The sequence below is a fragment of the Paroedura picta genome, chromosome 3 (genome assembly GCF_049243985.1).
Source record: "Paroedura picta isolate Pp20150507F chromosome 3, Ppicta_v3.0, whole genome shotgun sequence".
NCBI lineage: Eukaryota > Metazoa > Chordata > Lepidosauria > Squamata > Gekkonidae > Paroedura > Paroedura picta.
The window spans coordinates 164,848,951-164,869,484 of NC_135371.1; the positions used below are offsets into that span (position 1 = coordinate 164,848,951).

Here is a 20,534-nt window from a genome sequence, read left to right on the forward strand (position 1 = left end):
GACTGAGTGGGGGAGAGACAGGAGATGGTTTAAGGCAGAGTAGGCACACTGGCGCATAAACCACAAGGGAACTCATGCTTGGGAGGGGAAACAGTGGAAGCATTCGGTTTCCTTGTTTGTGGCTGTGTCCATTAGGGCAGGAGAGGAAAGACTGTGGTCCCCCAGGGGTCCACAGAACCCTGCTTGGGAATCCCTGCTCTATGGTATGTCATAGAATTCTGGCGCCTGGTGGGCACATACACAGCTCTGCTTCCCAACCATATTCTGCTCAATCCTGCCACTTCTGGGGTTTCGTGAAGCCTGAAGAAAGTTTCAGGGGGTTCTCAACAGGAAAAAAATGTTGAGAAAGGCTGGAGAAGGGTTTATCCCCATCAGTTGCCTTCCCCCCTGAATTAATAGCCAGCCATTTCTTCCACCCTGCTTTTGAGTGGAAGGCCTTTGTTTACCAACAGCTGTTCTGAGACTGTGGGCAGAAGGCATGCCTGTGGTTTTTTATACATTTTTTGTTTTATTATTTGTTGTGATTTATTGGATATTTTATTTGGGGGGGGGGGGTAGGATGCCCTAACAGCTTTTAATAATAGCATACAGATACAGTAAATGATTGTTTTGTTTTTTAAAATAATTGCTTCCCATGCTTCAACGCAAAGTAGAACACTAAAAGCCGCCACTTCAGCTTCATTTTGGTTAAGTCTTGGGAATCTGCCAACAGATTATTGTCTTTGTTAGATAACTATGGGTCCCACAGTTTGGCGCAGTAATGAAACCACAAATATGATCTTTGGGCCGGGGCCTGCCTGACACAGTCTTTATTATGGTGCTAGACCAGTAATCAAATTACAATGTACGTAAAAGTATTCATTGGTAATTAAACTAGTATAAAATTTAAAACATTCCAGCTAAAAGAATCAACAAAATTACATTTTAAAATTCACAAACATTATCTCGAGCAATTGAGACTCTCTCTAAGTTGCTCCAAATTCACCCAGCTCTTCCTTGTGTTGATTGCCCTCCATGCAAATCTGGCAATAACAGAAGTTATTTCAGGGCGTTTATCTGACAACATGACTTTAACCGCCTCCTTGCCTAAAGGTAAAGGTATCCCCTGTGCAAGCACCGAGTCATGTCTGACCCTTGGGGTGACGCCTTCTAACATTTTCTTGGCAGACTCAATACAGGGTGGTTTTGCCATTCCCTTCCCCAGTCATTGCCGTTTTACCCCCCAGCAAACTGGGTACTCATTTTACCAACCTCGGAAGAATGGAAGGCTGAGTCAACCTTGAGCCGGCTGCTGGGATCGAACTCCCAGCCTTATGGCTAGAGCTTCAGACAGCATGTCAGCTGCTTTACCACCCTGTGCCACAAGAGGCTCCGTGTCTACCTGACCTTAAAAGATTCCCTTACGAATATTTCAGAGGGGGGTTCCAGAGGGGTATGCCTCTTTTCCTGCCCCCAGCTTCTGTTTCTGTGTATGCATCATTAAAATGTGGCTGCTGATTTTATTCCTCCTTTACAGTGTCAACAACCATCGTTCCAGAGCTTGAGTTGCCAACCTCCAGGTGGTAGCAGAGAAGAATGGAATATGCAATATGAGCTAGGCAAGAGACATAGAAAAACCAGTATAAACAAGAAAAATATAGGGGTATATTAGTTTATTTAATACAGCGCTGCCATCAGATGAGATACTTGGCAATATACAATGGGCAATAAAACCCACAAACATTCCAGTAAAGGATACTTAAAAATGAACAATGACGAGTTACAAATTTAAAATTTGTAATAAAACTCCTCTGGATTACGATCTTCAGCTGTCTTGCCCATGTGCTATAAATGTGAACACAATATTTGGCTACCTGCATGACAATGGGAGCCTTTCCAGTCCATAGGAGGAATCTGACTTCTCCTCTGACTGGGCTATCAAAGACATCCCTGAGTCGAGGGTGGATCAACCTGGTCCTTGCTGGTGTAAAAGAAAGACACTTGAGGAGGACAGATTCGATGAAGGAAAAATAAATATAATGGAATTCATATGAATGGCAATAATGAGTGGTAGGTTGTACAACATTTAAGTATGCAGAGAGCTACAAATACTGGTAAGTTTATACCAGTTTAAATCACAGGGGTGGGAACCATCAACAAACATCCCGTAATGCCATATTATATCAATAATTAAATTTACGAGTTATTTATGGTAAGGAATGGAGTAGAATTCCTATTTTCTGTATCCTTCCCCGAATCTTTATGCCAACCCCCCAGATATCAACTGTCCCAGCCACAGGATCTATTTTAGAAGTCTTGGCTCAATACGTTGACTTTTATTAACAGCCTCTAGTAATTTCCACACAAGCCTAACTTGAGCTTGGTGTAGCAGTTAAGAGGGGCAGCCTCTGATCTGGGGAGCTGGGTTTAATTCTCTACTCGCCCACATGCAGGCACCTAGGTGACATGGGCCAGTCACAGCCCTGTTACAGCTGTTCTTACAGAGGAATTTCTGTTAGAACTCTCTCAGCCTCCCCTCCCTCACAGGGTGTCTGTTGTGGGGAGAGGAAAGGGAAGGCAGTAATGTTAGGGCTCTCTTGGTCCCATCTACCTCACAAGGCAACTGTTGTGGAGAGTGAAAAGTAGGGTATTAAAACCAAATCTTACCCAACTATACTGGCAAACTAGATGGTCACTTATGGCATCAGGCTTAAAGGGATGCCAGATAAGACGGAAGTGAATTATTCTCTCGGTTTTATTAAACTAATACATCATTTCTAGATCTCTATTTTTTCTGTATATAAAATGTGGGTGATACCAAAGTCATACTTCACTGAGAGTATGACCCTATACACAGCTTGAGCTCGCCCTAGCCCGTCAAGACTTTCCTTCTCCAATCCTGCAGATTGTATTTTGACCGCCATCGGGAGGGGGGTGTTGTATTGGTATTTTTATGTAGGGTTTTAATACTGTGTAAACTGCCATGAGGCAGCTGGACCAGGAATGGCAGTCAATATAAATATTAAGCATCCAAGAAAAGTGTGTATCCAGCCTTTGCTTGAAGACGGACAGTGAGGGGGAGCTCACCACCTCCTTAGGCAGCCTATTCCACTGCTGAACTACTCTGACTGTGAAAATCTTTTTCCTGATATCTAGCCTATATCGTTGTACTTGTAGTTTAAACCCATTACTGCGTGTCCTCTCCTCTGCAGCCAACGGGAACAGCATCCTGCCCTCCTCCAAGTGACAACCTTTCAAATACTTAAAGAGGGCTATTATGTCCCCTCTCAACCTCCTTTTCTCCAGGCTGAACATTCCCAAGTCCCATCTATTCACCCCAAACCCAATCAGATGAGTCGGATCCAAACATTTTCCCGCAGTCTCATCCAGTTTTCTTCTTTACATCGGTGTCCCTCCCACTTGGGTTTTTTCCATGTAGGTCCCACAGTTCCCAGCATAGCCTTGATTGGGGATCAAAGTGGACCCCTCCTTCCTTTAGCTCTAGCAGAAAAAAAAACAACAGGTGGACCTGTAGGATTGCCAATTCCAGGCTGGGGAACACCTGAGGAGTTTCTGGGTGGAGTCTGAGGAGAAAGGGGTTTGGGGAGAGAAGAGACTTCAGTGGAGTATAATGTCGTTGAATCCACTTCCAGAGCAGCAATTTTCTGTGAGTGATTGGTCTCTGTCATCGGGAGATTGGTTATAATTCCAGGAGATCTCCAGCCATCACCTGGAGATTGGCAGGAGATGGATTCAGCATGTAGTTTCCAAGTCTGACAGAGTGGTTGTTTTCGTTAAAAGTTACCTGTTAGTGCTGTGTGTACAATACTGAAATAGCACCTGTCTGGCTTCCAAAACCCTCTTGTGAGCTCTATCACTCAAACAACTGGAGTATTTAACAGCCTTCCTTGGTGCACTGACATTTGAGGTGCATTCCCTAGGAAGTAAGCAAGACACATATTTTTAAAGTTACCATTTACAGAAATCTTTATCTTTATCCACGCTGGCCTTTTGAGGAAGCTCCTGGACCTCCTGCAGCTGTTACTCATAAGCGTCTCTACTCCCATGCACCTGTCGCAAACCCATTTTTAATTACTTGTCATATTGATATCAAGCTCTGCTTCCAGTGAACAAGCCTCCCATCCATGGAGGAGCCAGGCCCAAACATGCTTCGCGTCAAAAGCAGATTGATATCAAACTTTGGTTTTGCCTGCCAGTCAGAATTTCACTGGCCCAACCTGAATTTTCACTTGTAAACCAGTTGCCCCAAACGGAGGTGCAAAATCTTTAGAGGGGAAAAAAGAAAACAACAAAAGAAACTGGGCAAGCCATAAGATTTCTCTCGCATTTTTATCTTGCCCTCCCTTCAAGGAGTTCAAGGCAGCTGTATGGTTCTCCTCCATGTCATTACAACAACTTTATGAGGCAGACGAGGGCCTAACTTTCACGTCCTGCTGTTGTTTACGGGTCTGCCCTAGACGCTGCCTCCCCAGGGACTGTCAGATGTGTTCTGAGAGTTCCGTACTGAAGAAAAAGAGCAGGTTTTTAGATCTCACTTTCCTCTATCTCAAAGGTAAAGGTATCCCCTGTGCAAGCACAGGTCATGTCTGACCCTTGGGATGATGCCCTCTAGCGTTTTCATGGCAGACTCAATACGGGGTGGTTTGCCAGTGCCTTCCCCAGTCATTACCGTTTACTCCCCAGCAAGCTGGGTACTAATTTCACCGACCTCAGAAGGATGGAAGGCTGAGTCAACCTTGAGCCGGCTGCTGGGATTGAACTCCCAGCCTCATGGGCAGAGCTTCAGACTGTATGTCTGCTGCCTTACCACTCTGCGCCACAAGAGGCTCTTCCTCTATCTTAAGGGCCTGCAAAAGGGAGCTCCTCCACCAGGCATTTCCCTGAGACCGACAACAGGTCCCCCCTCAGACATCCTCTCCATGGTCTGAACCAGTCTGTCCTCTTTAAGGGCCTTAAGCTAAGTTCTGTTCCTGTTATATTGTTTAAGATCACTGAAACTGTGTTATTTAGATTATTGTTGTTGTTGCATTTCTTTATATTATATATTAATTCGTTCCATGTATCCTTCCATGTTATATGTAAACCGCCCTGAGCCATATGGAAGGGCGGTATATAAATCAAATAAATAAATAAATAATAAAATACAAAGGACCCTCACAGCAGCCAACAATTGCCTTCCCTTCCTCTCCCCAACAGATGCACCTTGTGAGGAAGGTGGGGCCGAGAACCACTGTGACTGACCCAAGGTCACCCAGCGAGCTTCATGTGGAGGAAGAGTAGAGAATTGAACCCAGTGCTCCAGTTAAAAGTCTGCCTCTTTTAACCTCTACACCAGGGGTAGTCAACCTGTGGTCCTCCAGATGTGCATGGACTACAATGCCTATGAGCCCCTGCCAGTGTTTGCTGCCAGGGGCTCATGGGAATTGTAGTCCATGAACATCTGGAGGACCACAGGTTAACTACCCCTGCTCTACACCACGCTGGCTCTTATAGTGTTACGCATGTGGGGTTCCCAAGCTAATGGAACAAGTGGAGGAGGGGTTTAAGCCTTTTCCCAAGCATCATTTTCCGTACCTGAAATAGTCTCGAGGAATCGAACGCCCATTTGGGTTTCCTGAAGAGCTATAGAAGAAATTTAAAAATCTGCTATTTTATCCAATGGCAGAACTCGTGGGAAGCCCATGAACCTGCCTGATTCCACAAGGCCTGTAAAACAGAGCATTTTCACAAAGGTTGAGGCCATGAAACAGCCACGCACAAGAGCCCAGAGGCCCCCCCCCACCAAACTGCGAACTCTCCTAGAAAAACTGAATCTACGGATAGATGGTGGGAAATTACTCAGTCGCAGAGTTGTGAAGTTTAAAGGCTCTACAGTTGAAAATGTGACAAGTTCCACGGTTTGATATTTTATAAAGTCCGTGACGCTTTTTGTACTGTACTACACTTCTTTCCCTATAAACCACCCTGAGCCACAGGGGAGGGCAGTGTATAATAATGGTAATAAAATAAAATAAATAATCCTGGATCAGACCATGGGACCATCAAAGGCAGTATTGTCTACCCAGATTGGCAGTAGCTTTCCAGAAGCTAGCTTAGTCTTAGTCCCTTCAAAAGGCAGGGAGGCAATTCTGCCCCATTGGGCGGAGGTAGAAAGTTTCCACTACGGCTGGGAGCTTCGGCGTCCCCCAGCGCACACAATCTACCCCAGAGTCCACAACTCTGGGGCTGGAAGGTTCCGATGCACCTTGTGGCGGTGGGGGCAGCTGGGGGGGGCATGGGGTGTGGGGATTTTACCACAGGACGGTGGGAGAGTGGGATGCCGCTATCCCACCATCATGAGGGATGTAGAAATACCCTGTTCAGCTCCCCAGGATTGCGAAGCTGAACAGGATGTTTTGTGTCTCTACAGGGACACCGTAGGTGTGGGGGGGGACCTCTTCCCATATGCACGGGCCTAGCCCGGCCAGGCCTCTGACTGGCTGCCGCAGCAAGAAAGGAAATGCAGAAAAATCAGCAATCCCTTGCCGCGGGCTATCAGAGGCCCTATAGTGGGCCAGGGCTGGGAGGGGACCTGGACGGTGCCAGCATCGTGCATAAGTGGGGATTAGCCCCGCTGTTACGCAGGTGCCAGCCCGCCCTTCCTGGCCTGTGCGTAATCGGTCCTTGTCTATAACTGTGCCCCTGGTGGACGGGAATAATGAGCAAGAAAGGGAGGAACAGGGAGAAGTTCTCAATGTGCAAATAGCATGAAAAGGGAAAAAGCATTAATCATGTCTGCACAGGAGTGTGGCCTGCAAACTGCACATACCATTCCAATACACCAGTGTACATTTTCCTCTTAAAGGACTCTTGGCATGTGGGAGAGAGAAATATTCCTTAAATATACAGATGGATGTACTTCTCAATGTAGCCATTGATACCGGAGAAGTTAGATATGCTAATGAGTAAAGTCTTGCCCTTCTAAATGTAACCATTGACATATGCTGGTTTCATTGATGAATAAACTCTAAGGGAGGGAGGTACCTTCTTAGTTCAGGAATTTACGAGATCTGTCAGGGTATTTCGACACAGCACCTCTGGAGGGGTGATCAACTGGTGTCAGGGGAGAATTCCAGGAGATCTCTTCTTCCAACCCTCTTTTCCCCTCTTGCGAAGCCAGCCAAACAGAAGAGAAAAAGGGAAGACCTTGGTAGGGGTTCTATTTACCAACTGTCTCAAAACACACACACACATCACTCTTTTCTTAAAACAGAAAGGTGCTGTGTAAAGTGATGGCAACCCTATAAATGAATAAAATAAAAAAAAATGTTTAAAGAAGAAGAGTTGGCTTCTATACTCGCTTTTCTCGGCCCGAAGGTGTCTCAAAGCAGCTAACAATCGCCTTCCCTTCCTCCCCCCACAACAGACACCCTGTGAGGGAGGCGAGGCTGAGAGAGCCCTGAGATTACTGAAGAAGAAGAAGAGTTGGTTCTTGTAGGCCACTTTTCTTGACCAGAAGGAATCTCAAAGCGGCTTCCAATCGCCTTCCCTTTCCTCTCTCCATAACAGACACCCTGTGAGGGAGGTGAGGCTCAGAGAGCCCTGATATTACTAAAGAAGAAGAGTTGGTTCTTGTAGGCCACTTTTCTTGACCAGAAGGAGTCTCAAAGCGGCTTCCAATCACCTTCCCATTCCTCTCTCCACAACAGACATCCTGTGAGGGAGGTGAGGCTGAGAGAGCCCTGAGATTACTGAAGGTGAAGAAGGTTCATATATGTCACTTTTCTTTACTAGGAATCTCAAAGTGGCTTCCATTCACCTTCCCTTTCCTCTCCACACAGCAGACACCCTGTGAGGGAGGCGAGGCTAAGAGAGCTCTGGCAGTACTGCTCTGTAAGAGCAGCAAAATCAGGATGGTGAGGAGTCCCAGGTCACCCACCTGGCTGCATGTGGAGGCCCTCAACCTCCCTCCATCTCACACTGGCCCTTCTTCTTACTGCCTTCCACGCTTCCTAGCATGATTGTCTTTCCCAATGATCCCTGCCTTCTCACGACACGGCCGAAGTCCAATCGCCTCACTGATTTCCAATGCCGTAATCCCGTATTTAATGGGTTTTTTTTTTTCATTTTCCGCTGACTTGAGGAAACTAATTCCAGCAAATATGTGAATACCACAATCTTGGCATATCTTGTTCCACAGGCAAGGCTGACTCAAAGTATTTTGCTGCCCCACACAGGCCCTGGGCGGCACTAATTGGTAAGTGTGTGAATATCGCCTTCTCCTGTGATGTGCCAGCCAGGGTCACTGGAGCTCCTGTTCCTTCTGGGAAGGTTGGGGCACAAGATGGCAAGGAGTCAGCCATTGCCTCCTGCCGTGGGGCTAGTGACCAGGATGTGGGGAGAAGGTGAGCCCCAACAGTCAAGGAGATCTCCCTGGACCCAGCCACAGTGGAGGGGCAGGACTGGGAGGCAAGGATGGTCACAAACTACACCAGCTGTCTCTTTGGGTGCTGCTGTTTCTCTCTCCACATTGTGGTGCCCCAAGCATCCAACCAGGGCAGGCTGTCTCAACCAGGGTTTTGTGAAACCCTGGATTTCTCGGCAGACCAGGAAGGGTTTCCTGAATGGGTAGGAGCTTATTAATGCTTAATATATTTGTTAAAATATTGTTAAAATATTTATCGGGTGATATGACCATATATGGTCATGACGACCTGCCCGCCCCCCTCCAAAACAGCCAATGATGGGCCTGGAGGGGGTAGGAAAGGGTGGTCCCCCAGGAGTAAGGTGACCAGATTTTAACATTGGTAAAGCAGGACACCATTGACCGGGGGCGTTCTTGATTAAAAATCTGGTCTATATGGAGCAACAGAAAGTTTCATAGAATGCACAGAACGCAAAAATAGTATTGTAATATATAATAAATAGTATTGTAATATTATATATGTATATGTATATGTATATGTATATGTATATGTATATGTATATGTATATGTATATATGTATGTATGTATGTATGTATGTATATATATATATGTGTGTGTGTGTATATGTATGTGTATATATATATAAAAAGGTAAAGGTTTCCCCTGTGCAAGCACCGGGTCATGTCTGACCCTTGGGGTGACGCCCTCCATCGTTTTCATGGCAGACTCAATACGGGGTGGTTTGCCAGTGCCTTCCCCAGTCATTACCGTTTACCCCCCAGCAAGCTGGGTACTCATTTTACCGACCTCGGAAGGATGGAAGGCTGAGTCAACCTTGAGCCGGCTGCTGGGATTGAACTCCCAGCCTCATGGGCAAAGCTTTCAGACGGCTGCCTTACCACTCTGCGCCACAAGAGGCTCTTGTATATATATATATATATATATATATATATATATATATATATATATATATATATATATATATATATATATAATTTCAACGTAAGTACAATTTGCTATGTACCCCCAGATGTCCCTCCAAAAGTGGGACAATCTGGTCACCTTACCCAGGTAGGCATGTACACAGCTATGCTTCGCAACCATATTCTGCACAATCGCAACACTTGGGGGTTTCTTGAAGCCTGAAGAACGTTTCAGGGGTTTCTCAACAATAAAAAAGTTGCAAAAGGCTGGTGCAGTGGGCCAGTGCTGTCCACGCTTGGACTTTATGAAGCAGCCCTTTTCAGCTCACACCCTGAAAAAGGCTGATGTAGACATTTTATGTAGGAGGATTTGAGGGGGAACAGCGAGGTCAAAGGGACACAGTGGGAGCAGTCATACAGGGTAGCATGGCATTGAGTAAAAACATGTTAAACTGAAGCTATTTCTAGAATCCAGGCCGATAACAGTTATTTAGACATGGATAGTGTTAAGCTCGCAATTTTAATAGTTTGTTTTTCTTAATCGCGTCTCCCAGAAATTTATTCTGACTTCAGCAACATCCTGTCCCCACGTTGATCTCATGTTTACCGCAGAAAGGCTGTCTTTGCTGAAGGACTGTCAGTCCCACCCATGATTTCGGCAGCTGCCCTTGGTGGACAGCCTCAAGCATACTGGCTTCCAGTCCAGCACCCAGTCCAAATTGGAAAGGGCTTCCAGACTGGACGGTATAATCATGCCCCCCCCCGATACAGACAGCAGCACCCCTGCATCCCTCCCACCAGGAATTACTGGAAGTTGCTAATAATGACGCAAAGGGAGGGAACCCTAATGGTTTCCAGATGCTTCCTAGTTTGTCAGCGTGTTCCAAACTATCAGAACCACATTGAATTCAATGGATGTCTTCTTCTTTCCAGCATCAACACCCCCAAACGTTCCTGAAGTTAAACCCTTGTATTCAGATGGTTATAAGAGGCAGAAATATTTATGTAGGGATAGCTGGGAGGGCAGTGGGTCGGGAAGAAGAGATAACATATGAAAATAAGCACTTAATACGGTATGTTCTTGAAGCTTGTCGCTTTAGAATTGGGTGTGCTTAGAGCAGGGGTAGTCAAACTGCAGCCCTCCAGATGTCTGTGGACTACAATTCCCAGGAGCCCCTGCCAGCATTCGCTGGAAGGGGCTCCTAGGAATTGTAGTCCACGGACATCTGGAGGGCCGCAGTTTGACTACCCCTGGCTTAGAGTTTTGTGCTTTATGCCAATAAAAGGTTATTGACTGACTGACCGACTGACTGACTGACTGACTGACTGACTGGATGTGCTTAGAGTTTTGACTTTCATGACTCATTATTGTGCAATAGTAACAACTGCCTAGTGAAGAGAGTGGGGCAATACCTTAAGCTGTTTCTGGTGGGTAGTCAAGGTGATCAGAAGTATTGATTTGTTTCATTCATTTGTCCCCTGCCTTTCTCCCCAACGGGGACCAAAGGCAGCTCTTCTCCCCTTCTGTTTTATCCTCCCAACAACCTTGAGATGAAATTAATTCAAAAGAAATCCCATCTAAACATCGGGAAGAAGTTCTTGACAGAGCGGTTTCTCAGTGGAACAGGCTTCCTCGGGAGGTGGTGGGTTCTCCATCTTTGGAAATTTTTAAGCAGTGGCTGGAGAAGACTCTTGCGAGTCCCTTGGACTGCAAGGTGAACAAACCGGTTAGTCCTAGAGGAGATCAGCCCTGACTGCTCCTTAGAAGGCCAGATCCTGAAGATGAAACTCAAATACTTTGGCCACTTCATGAGAAGGAAGGACTCCCTTGAGAAGAGCCTAATGCTGGGAGTGATTGAGGGCAAAAGAAGAAGGGGACGACAGAGAATGAGATGGCTGGATTGAGTCACTTAAGCAGTCGGTGCAAACTTAAATGGACTCCGGGGAATGGTAGAGGACAGGAAGGCCTGGAGGATCATTGTCCATGGGGTCGCGATGGGTCAGACACGACTTTGCACCTAACAACAACAACAAAACAGCGGCTGGATAGCCATCTGACGGAGAGGCTGATTCTGTGAAGGCTCAAGGGGGTGGCAGGTGACAGTGGATGAGTGAGAGGGTTGTGAGTGTCCTGCACAGTGCAGGGGGTTGGACTAGATGACCTAGGAGGTCCCTTCCAACTCTATGTTTCTATGATTCTATGTACATTCCAACCATAAAAACAATACTGTTAGCCATCATATAAACCAATTTTTCTCAACTTTTTTTACCATTGAGAAACCCCTGTAACATTCTTAAGGCTTTGGGAAACCACAAAAGTTGCACAATTGTGCAGAATGTGATTGAGAGGCATAGCAGTGCACATGCCCACCCTGGGGCCCCTGCCCTTCCCACCCATCCAGGCTCATCATTGGCCATTTTGGGAGGGCATGGGTGCGTCAACATGCCAATATTGGTCATATCACCAGATAAATGTTTAACACGTTTTAAATTTTATATAACTAACTAACTAACTTCCACCCATTTGGAAAACCCAGGGCCGTCAAGAAACCCTGGGGTTTCAAGAATCCCTGGTTGAAAACGCCTGACATAAACTGTATGCTAAGCGGAACAGAAGCTATCATTGCTGGGAGCCACACACCATCTGCTGAGTACCCAGGAGGCATTTCAACAACAACAACAAAAACAAACACCTTTATTGGCATGTAAAGGAGGCATTTCATCCATAGATGTGTTGTTACAAAAGCTGTTTTGGCTGTTTTGCTCTCTCTCTTTCTGAATAGGAGACAGGAAAGCCATTTCAGTAGAAGGACCGTTCAGAGAGAGCATGGGCTCTCATATTGCTGCTAGCCATACTAGCAGTATTACTAGCAGTTGTATTCATTTTTTTCCTTTGTATCATGCTTCCCTCCCACCCACATAGTTAAAAAACAGTTCCCAACGTTAACGTAATGCAAGACAAAAAAACAAACAAACTCCGGAACCAAAATAAACTCAATAATCTGTCAACAGCACAAATACTTTTATTCCAGGAATATACACAATTGCGTAAGCTCAACGTGAACTCTAGGTTCATAAAAATTCTCCAAATGCTTTCCTAAGGAGGACTGCTTCACTGAAAAGTGGTTAAAGCAGATTCTTTGGAGAACACATTGCAAAAATTTGGATTGGAATTCATTTTTGTGAATTCATCTGATACATTTACCTTCATGAATTCCACCATTCCAAATATGGGTGTCTGCAATCTGTTCCAGTCTTAAAGCGCATGAATGCTCACTTGCCCAAAGCATGCAAAACCAACCATAGAGAGCTTTACCAGTCCCTAAAAATGTGTCACACCATAGTGTGAGCATGAAACAGAATGTCCTGTGCACCTTTAGCTTTTTAAAATTGGGAAGTAAAATTTAAAAGTTAAAGTAATGTTCTTTGGGACCACAGAAAAAGAGTTGGTTATTATGCCTTGCCTTTGAGGTAGGTGAGGCTGAGAAAGCTCTGAAAGAACTGCGACTGTCTCAAGGTCATCCAGCTGGCTGCATGTGGTAATGGTAATAAGAATGTAAGAATGCAAGAGAAGCCATGCTGGATCAGGTCAATGGCCCATCCAGTCTGTCACTGTGTGTCACACAGTAATCAAAACACAGCTGCCATGTGGAGAACCCCCCACAATGGCTTTATGAGCATAAGAAAAGCCCTGTTGGATCAGGCCAATGGCCCATCCAGTCTGACATGCTGTGCCATGCAGTGGCCAAAACCCAGGTGCCATCAGCAGATCCTCCAAACAGCTTTAAAAACAAAGGAGAACCCATGTTGGATCAGACCAATCAAATCCAGCACTCTGTGTCATACAGTGGCGAAAGCCCAAGCCCCAGAAGGAGGTCCACCATCAATTTGAAGAACATAGGAGAAGTCATGTTGGATCAGGTCAATGACCCATCCAATCCAACGCTGGCAAACGCTGGCAGGGGCTCATTGGAATTGTAGTCCATGGACATCTGGAGGACCACAGGTTGACTACCCCTGCCCTAGAGAATATCCAGACCAGAATCAATGGAAATCATCTGGATCCACGTTTCCATTAGGATTGCCTCTCAAGGCATGGATTTGCTCTGAAGCTCGATCTAAGGAAAAGATGACTCGGTTTTTTGTTTGCCTCATACACATGCTTTTCTTTTCAACCACTCAACAGCCAAAGAGAGTAGATATGGGGGGGAAAGAAGCATTGAGATATAGCTTCCTTTATATACTGTCAATTATCTGTAATAACCCGTTATTTTTCGCATTCTCTTTTTCTAGGGATTGACTTTCAAGGCAGTCAATGGGTACTCCTGTAATTTTGTAAAGAGTTTTTGTCAGCCAAGCTATGAAGCCTACTTTATAAGGACAAAATACTACCTTCTCATATTTTCCATGCGGGCTGGTTAAAATATATATATTTATATACATTTCACCTGTAAACAAAGCTGTTTGAAATATGAACAAACACCGTTTATACAAAGCAAGAAAATGCATATTATTTATACCCACCCATCTTTGAAATCTGCATGCATGCACAGCTACTGCGTCCGCAAGGGAAATCAAGAGAATCTACATCCTATTCTACAATATCGACCGCTGCTGATGCGTTATGACATCACAGCCTCTCCAAGGCAAAAAGGAAATCCAGGAACAGGAGGGAACCGCGGAAGGATGCATGGTTGTGAATAAGAGGCTGATTAACTGTGAGATGTAAACGGCATCAAAGGGTGATTACTTCTCTGGGGATTATGACACAGCAGATGTTTGAAAGAGAAGCCAGATGTTCATTCTAGGTATGGAAACACATGCTCCAGAATCCCCACGGTGCACACAAATAGGTTTCGGCAGGGAAGGGCTCTCGTTGAGTGGAAACACAGCCCACTGACTCCCAAGTTGCCTCTCCCTGCAGCTAGGAGTGGGATGTAGGTAACCATAGCAGTGTTTTTAGGGAGACGGGAGCCTGACTTGAACGCAAGATAAATGGTGTGGTCTGTTCATAGACAACCCCGCTGCAAAGAGAGGAGGCTGATGGATGTTGGAGTTGGTAAAGTTGCAGATTTTTCTCTCCTTGCTTTTGGCTTACATTTATTTAGTTCATCCATAACCTGCCTTTTCGCTGAGAATCGGGGCAGATTACAAAATACAAAACAAATGATCAGACAGCCTAAGGCAGCCAAGGAGAAATGCAATAGGGAGAGGAGTACAGAGTTAGAAAAGAAGGCAAATAAAAAATTGCTTAAGGCAAGGGGTCCCTGAACTCTTTGCACCTGTGGGCACTTTTAGAATTCTGACACAGGGCGGTGGGCACAACCACAAGATTATAGAATCCCCTGTGAGGGAGGTGAGGCTGAGAGAGCCCTGAGATTACTGAAGAAGAAGAGTTGGTTCTTATAGGCCACTTTTCTCTTCCCGAAGGAGTTTCAAAGCGGCTTATATTCACCTTCCCTTTCCTCTCCCCACAACAGACACCCTGTGAGGGAGGTGAGGCTGAGAGAGAAGAGTTGGTACTTATATGCCAGAAGGAGTCTCAAAGCTGTTTATATTCGCCTTCCCTTCCTTTCCCCACAACAGACACCCTGTGAGGTGGGTGAGGCTGAGAGAGCCCTGATATTACTGCTCAGTCAGAACAGCACTATGAGGGCTGTGATGAGCCCAAGGTCACTCAGCTGGCTGCATGTGGAAGATCAGGAAATCAACCCAGGCTCGCCCGCTTAGAGGCTGCTGCTCTTAACCACTATACTTTGCTGGTAACCTCCTCTTACAATAAAAAAATCAAAAGTGGACTCATCTGGAAGCTAGTTGGTTTGTTAAAATTTTACTACAGCTTTGAACTCATTGTGTATCTTTAATCAACCTGCTATCTCTGAGCTTCACAGGCATACACAAACGTGCTACAGGGACAATTGTGTTGACCTACATCATACAATTGTTGTAAGAGTTCCTGAGATAACAAAGGCAAAGTTATTTTAATACCCTAAAAAATCACAGAATCACAGAATCCTAGAGTTGGAAGGGGCCACACAGGCCATCTAGTCCAACCCCCTGCTCAACGCAGGATCAGCCCAGAGCATCCTAAAGCATCCAAGAAAAGTGTGTATCCAACCTTTGCTTGAAGACTGCCAGTGATTAAGATACCAGTAATTATCACTCTGTACAGTAAAGGGAATGGGGCTGTGGTCTGTGAGAATTCAGGCAATTATATTGTTCGCAGACTTTCAAGTGCATCGTTCATAACCTCGCACTCTAGCTTCGTTGCAAATTTTGTAGTTCCTATTATAATATCTTTATTCACAGTGCTTTTAATTGCTTCATACAGTCCTTTCTGCAATGTTTTTAATTGTATAGTCTGCCTCAGATCTCGGTGAAAAAGGCAATGAATCTTGAAACTGGTATATCTTCCAAACCCCAAGACAAAATCAAGCAAAGGAAGCATCTAGCACTGGGGTCCCCAATCTTGTGGTATTCTGTGGGCACTGCTGGAATTTCGAGAACAAAGAGTGAGCACTGAAGAAGAAGAGTTGGTATTTATATGCCGCTTTTCTCTACCAGAATATGTCTCAAAGTGGCTTACAATCCCCTTCCCTTCCTTCTCCCCACAACAGACACCCTGTGAGGGAGGTGAGGCTGAGAGAGCCCTGAGATTACTTAAGAAGAACAAGAGTTGGTTCTTATATGCCGCTTTTCTCTATTCAAAAGAGCGTCAAAGCGGCTTACAATCGCCTTCCCTTTCCTCTCCCCATAACAGACATCCTGTGAAGGAGTTGAGGCTGAGAGAGAGGAGGAGGAAGAAGAGGAGTTGGTTCTTATATGCCGCTTTTCTCTACCCGAAGGAGTCTCAAAGTGGCTTACAATTGTGTTCTCTTTCCTCTCCCAACAACAGATAAGATTGCTGTAACAATAGTGAAGGTTGACTAATTTTTGAGCCGATGACCTATTGATATTATTAAAACACTAATATAAGGAAATACTGTAGGATTTTTCCACACTGACTAACTTTCACTATTGTTACAACAATCTTCTACTGGAGGACTCAACCACTGAAGAAAAGATATTGAAAACCGAAATTATCTAGAAACCGTTATGGTTGGTACTTTATGTATATAAGAATATATATTCAAATTGAATATATATTGTTAGAACAAGAATATTGCCCTGGATAGGTTCCTTGTTTTTCTTTTGGTAACTGCCACGAGCTGGCAAGGTCCAGGAGTGGCAGTTAATAAAATCTAATATAAATAATTAAATAAATATAAGTAAGTATGTAAATTTGGTTTTCAACTGGCTCTTTTCCAGTCTGTATCCCAGGGTCGCCATGTTAATTTGCCTACTTCAAAAATGTATGAAAGAGGCTCAACATTATAGAATTTGAGTTTGCTACATAAAGGTATTCCAAGCTCAGCAAATAAGGGAGAGAAACATTTTGCCCTCTATTGCAGCCATTTTCATGGAGGAACCCCTGAAATAATTTTTCAGACTTTGAGGAGCACCGGAAGTGATGTCAGCTGGCCCTGCCCCCTGCCATACCTGCCCCGGAAATGACATCCCTACCCACACCCTTAGCCCTCCTTTTGCTCCCTTCCCTCTGTCTTTACTTCTACTATGGTGGCTCTGCCTCATGTAGGCTGGAAAAAAGAGTAGGAGAAGAAGAAGAAGAAGAAGAAGAAGAAGAAGAAGAAGAAGAAGAAGAAGAAGAAGAAGAAGAAGAAGAGTTGGTTCTTATATTCTACTATGGTGGCTCTGCCTCATGTAGGCTGGAAAAAAGAGTAGGAGCTGAGAAGTCAGCCTGGACCCTGCATCCCATGCCACTTCAGAGCTCCCACGGAACCTCCTCAGAAATCCTGCAGACCCTAGGGGTCCATGGACCCCTGGGTGGGAATCCCGGGTCTATTGGGCTGCCGTCTGATGGCAAAAAGAAAATTGTGTACAAGCTTGGGAAGCCTACAGAGTTCTTTGCTAAGCTGACTACAGACTAGAAGCAATTCTGCTACACAAAAAAGATTAGCGACTTCCAAATGCCAGGGCGATTATTTTTAGTGGCTTTCCAGAGTCTGCATGAGTGTAATCATACCAAACTCAAAATGCAAGGGATCTACACATACCGATCCCAGCATGATGTGTTAGGCCTACCACAATGCACCCAACATCCCCATGGTAACCTACAAGGATGAAAAGCAAACAATCCTTTAGATCTGAAATTCACCAGCACAGGGGGAAAAATTCAAATCACGATTAGTTTTGTCACCTGATGTTGAGCAATTTCCTCCTACGATGACATGACTGTCTTTATTTTGGGGTTACTGACAGCTATGCAGCACCTCACTCTCTGGGAAGCCTGAGTATTAAACTTGAAAACAAGGTATGAAACATGCCATCAGGGCCTTATTTATTCATGCCCCACTTTTCTTTCGGGGAGTGCAGCACTCAATTTCAGACTCCTGGCACCTCTGTGGAGCAAGTTAGAGTGGGAGACAGTGATTGCTAAAAGGAGATTTTGTGGCACCTTAAAGATGAATAGATCTATTGCTGCATAAGCTTTCTTCAATGAGAGTGTCACTCAGGTACATATTAGAAACAGTTGACACAGAAAGAAAATCATGAACAGCGTCTTCAAAAGCCAATTTAGAGACCAACCAGCTTTTTAGGATATGAGCTATTGAGAATCATAGTTCCCTTTTGAGAGTCATAGATAAGATCGGACAAAAGGATTTTCCACATTCTCATTTATTTTCCTTCCTTGTTTGTTTCTATTGCTTAAAGGGGGTTTTCCTTCTGTCCCGCCCATATTTTGCTCCTGCTAGCAATCTATAGCTATGTTACAGTGGTTTGTGTCTTGCATAAAACCCTACAGTTTAAATCTGCAGGGAGATAAGTGGTGTAATATCGAATTGACCACTAGAGGGAGAATATGACATGCAGAACAGAACATACACACACCCCAACAGAAATGCACAAGTGCAGGACCTTCCAGCATTCTGCAGGGCCTGCAAAACGAAGCTCTTCTACCAGGTCTACGGTTGAGGCTGGGGCAGTGGAGGGAAGATCAATGCGGACCCCCTGGTATCAAGCTGCAACTTTGGTTACTTCATCTCTCCTTCCTCTTCCCTCTAGAGGTAGGGGTGAGGTGCAGATAGGGGGACAGGGGATCTCCATCATGTTGTTGGGTTTGTTGGTTTGTTGTACTTCATCTTTTGTGTCCATTTTAATGGAGTTTTAAATGGGGGCTTTTAACTAGACATCTGTAACCCACCACGAACCTGCTTGGTGGGTAAATATTAAATAATAATAATAATAATAATAATAATAATAATAATAATAATAATTATTATTATTATTATTATTATTTTGGATTTTTATGCCTTTCATTCTTTGTGGCTCTGGGCAGTTTACATGGAACATTGCATAAATTTACATGGAACATTATAACAATCGATAACATTATATAATTTTCAATAGAGTATCACAATCTAACAATAACAATAACAATAACAATTTGAAAAAGCCCCCAAACAGTTTTGAGTCTTGAAAGCTCATACCTCAAGAACCTGGTTGGTCTCTTGCAGTTCTACTGCAGACCAACAATCGGGAACGTTCTTTAAAAGCCATGAAATGCTTGGGGTGTTTCCATAAGAAAGCCCCAGAATATAAACAGTTAACCATTCACAACATTTGTAATTAATGGCAACACAGTCTACCTGGTTCTGTTAAACAGGACACCAAGACTTACCATTTTCTCTACTTAACCTACCCCAGAAGATAGAATGAGAGAATTGCATTTATATTGCCCTGAAATTCTCACGGTCTTTCTTTTAAAGTTTGTTCTGTATGGCTCTTGCTCTGTATTCCAGGAAGTGCTGAAAATAACAACAACACAACAACAACAACAATAATAATAATAGCAACAACAACAACTCGAAGGCGGCTGACATCACTGGGCTACACCAAAGCTCAAGGGGTCACTCACCTCTCCACCCTGTCTGGAAGCACAGAATTCGGGAGCTTAGGACATTTTTCCCTCATCCCCTGATGCTTGTGTCAACAAAGACAGATTTCGAAGTGCATAGTCTAGGTGACAAGAAGCAGGACAAAGGCCCGCTCTGGACCAGGGAGGGTTAATGGCAATCATAAAACTGTTTGCAGGGAGAAGATGGCAAACTGTGCATCAAGATACCCACACAGGGGTCAATGTCTCCTCAAACATCCCCTTCACCTTAGTTAATCATTGCCCTCTTAAACAAACATAACTAATTTCCCATCAGGAGTAAAATGTCCTGTTGAAAGAAACAGCCATTCCTGGAAGTTTCTCCGAATGCAAATGATTCTTGCCACCTTAGCCGCTCTAGTATCTGGAACAAAGTGGCTGTATGTTTAGTGGTTAAGAGCAGCAGCTTCTAATCTGGCGATCCAGGTTCGATTCCCTGCTCTGACACATGCAGCCAGCCTGGGTGACGCTGGTAGAAGCTGTTTTCACAGAGCAGTCCTGTCAGAGCTCTCTGAGTCTCACCTCCCTCCCCTGTTATGGGGAGAGTAAGCCGCTTTGAGACTCCATTGGGCAGTGAAAAGCGGGGTATAAAAATCAACTTTTCTCCGAAAAACAAACATAAGTGCCCAGATTCTTAAAAATATAAAATTAGTTTAAATGTCTTCAGTGTCTATTCAGACCTATTCCTGGCTTGTTACTCACTCTTATTATTATCATTAACAACAATCAGAACAATAGTGGTAGGAGAAGAATAATAATTAGTAATATTAGGGGCAGTTCTGGGAAGCCTGGTTGATGTTTAATCTCCCTTTAGAAACCACCTCTGAACTTCTGATCTTACCTATCCAAAAAATGTATGTCCGTGAAGCAAGTAGCATTCACATGCTGTCAGTCTGAGACATATTATATTTATTATATTATATTATAATTAATATTATTATTAATGACCAGGGCAGGCTGGGCTGATTTGCACTGGGTCGGTTTGACGTGACTTCTCACATTTTACAGTGCTCAAACCCTGTTGTAGAAGCCAAACAAAGTCAGTTTTTCCTTATATATGCACATGTGCGTTGTGTGTGCATATTAACTGCCAACAAGTCACTTCTTATTTCTAGTGGCCCTATGCATTAATGTCCCCCGAAATGTCCTATCCATAACAGTCTTGCTAAGACCCTCAGTTAGAACCTGGTACATAGCAACTGTAAATCTTTA

General features: G+C 44.4%; 1 long non-coding RNA gene across 2 annotated transcripts; it reads right to left on the reverse strand.

Moving 5' to 3' along the window:
* Positions 1–1,126: 1,126 nt before the first annotated feature.
* Positions 1,127–19,408, reverse strand: LOC143833415 (uncharacterized). Of its 2 annotated transcripts, XR_013229632.1 has the most exons (5): positions 19,305–19,376; positions 19,068–19,194; positions 7,024–7,146; positions 5,575–5,706; positions 1,127–3,916 (listed from the first exon to the last, which is right to left on the reverse strand). It is a non-coding gene; the product is annotated as an uncharacterized LOC143833415 (long non-coding RNA). The 2 variants fall into 2 exon arrangements; XR_013229631.1 differs by lacking the exon at positions 19,068–19,194 and having other exon boundaries at positions 1,128–3,916; positions 19,305–19,408.
* Between the last annotated feature and the right edge of the window lie 1,126 nt (positions 19,409–20,534).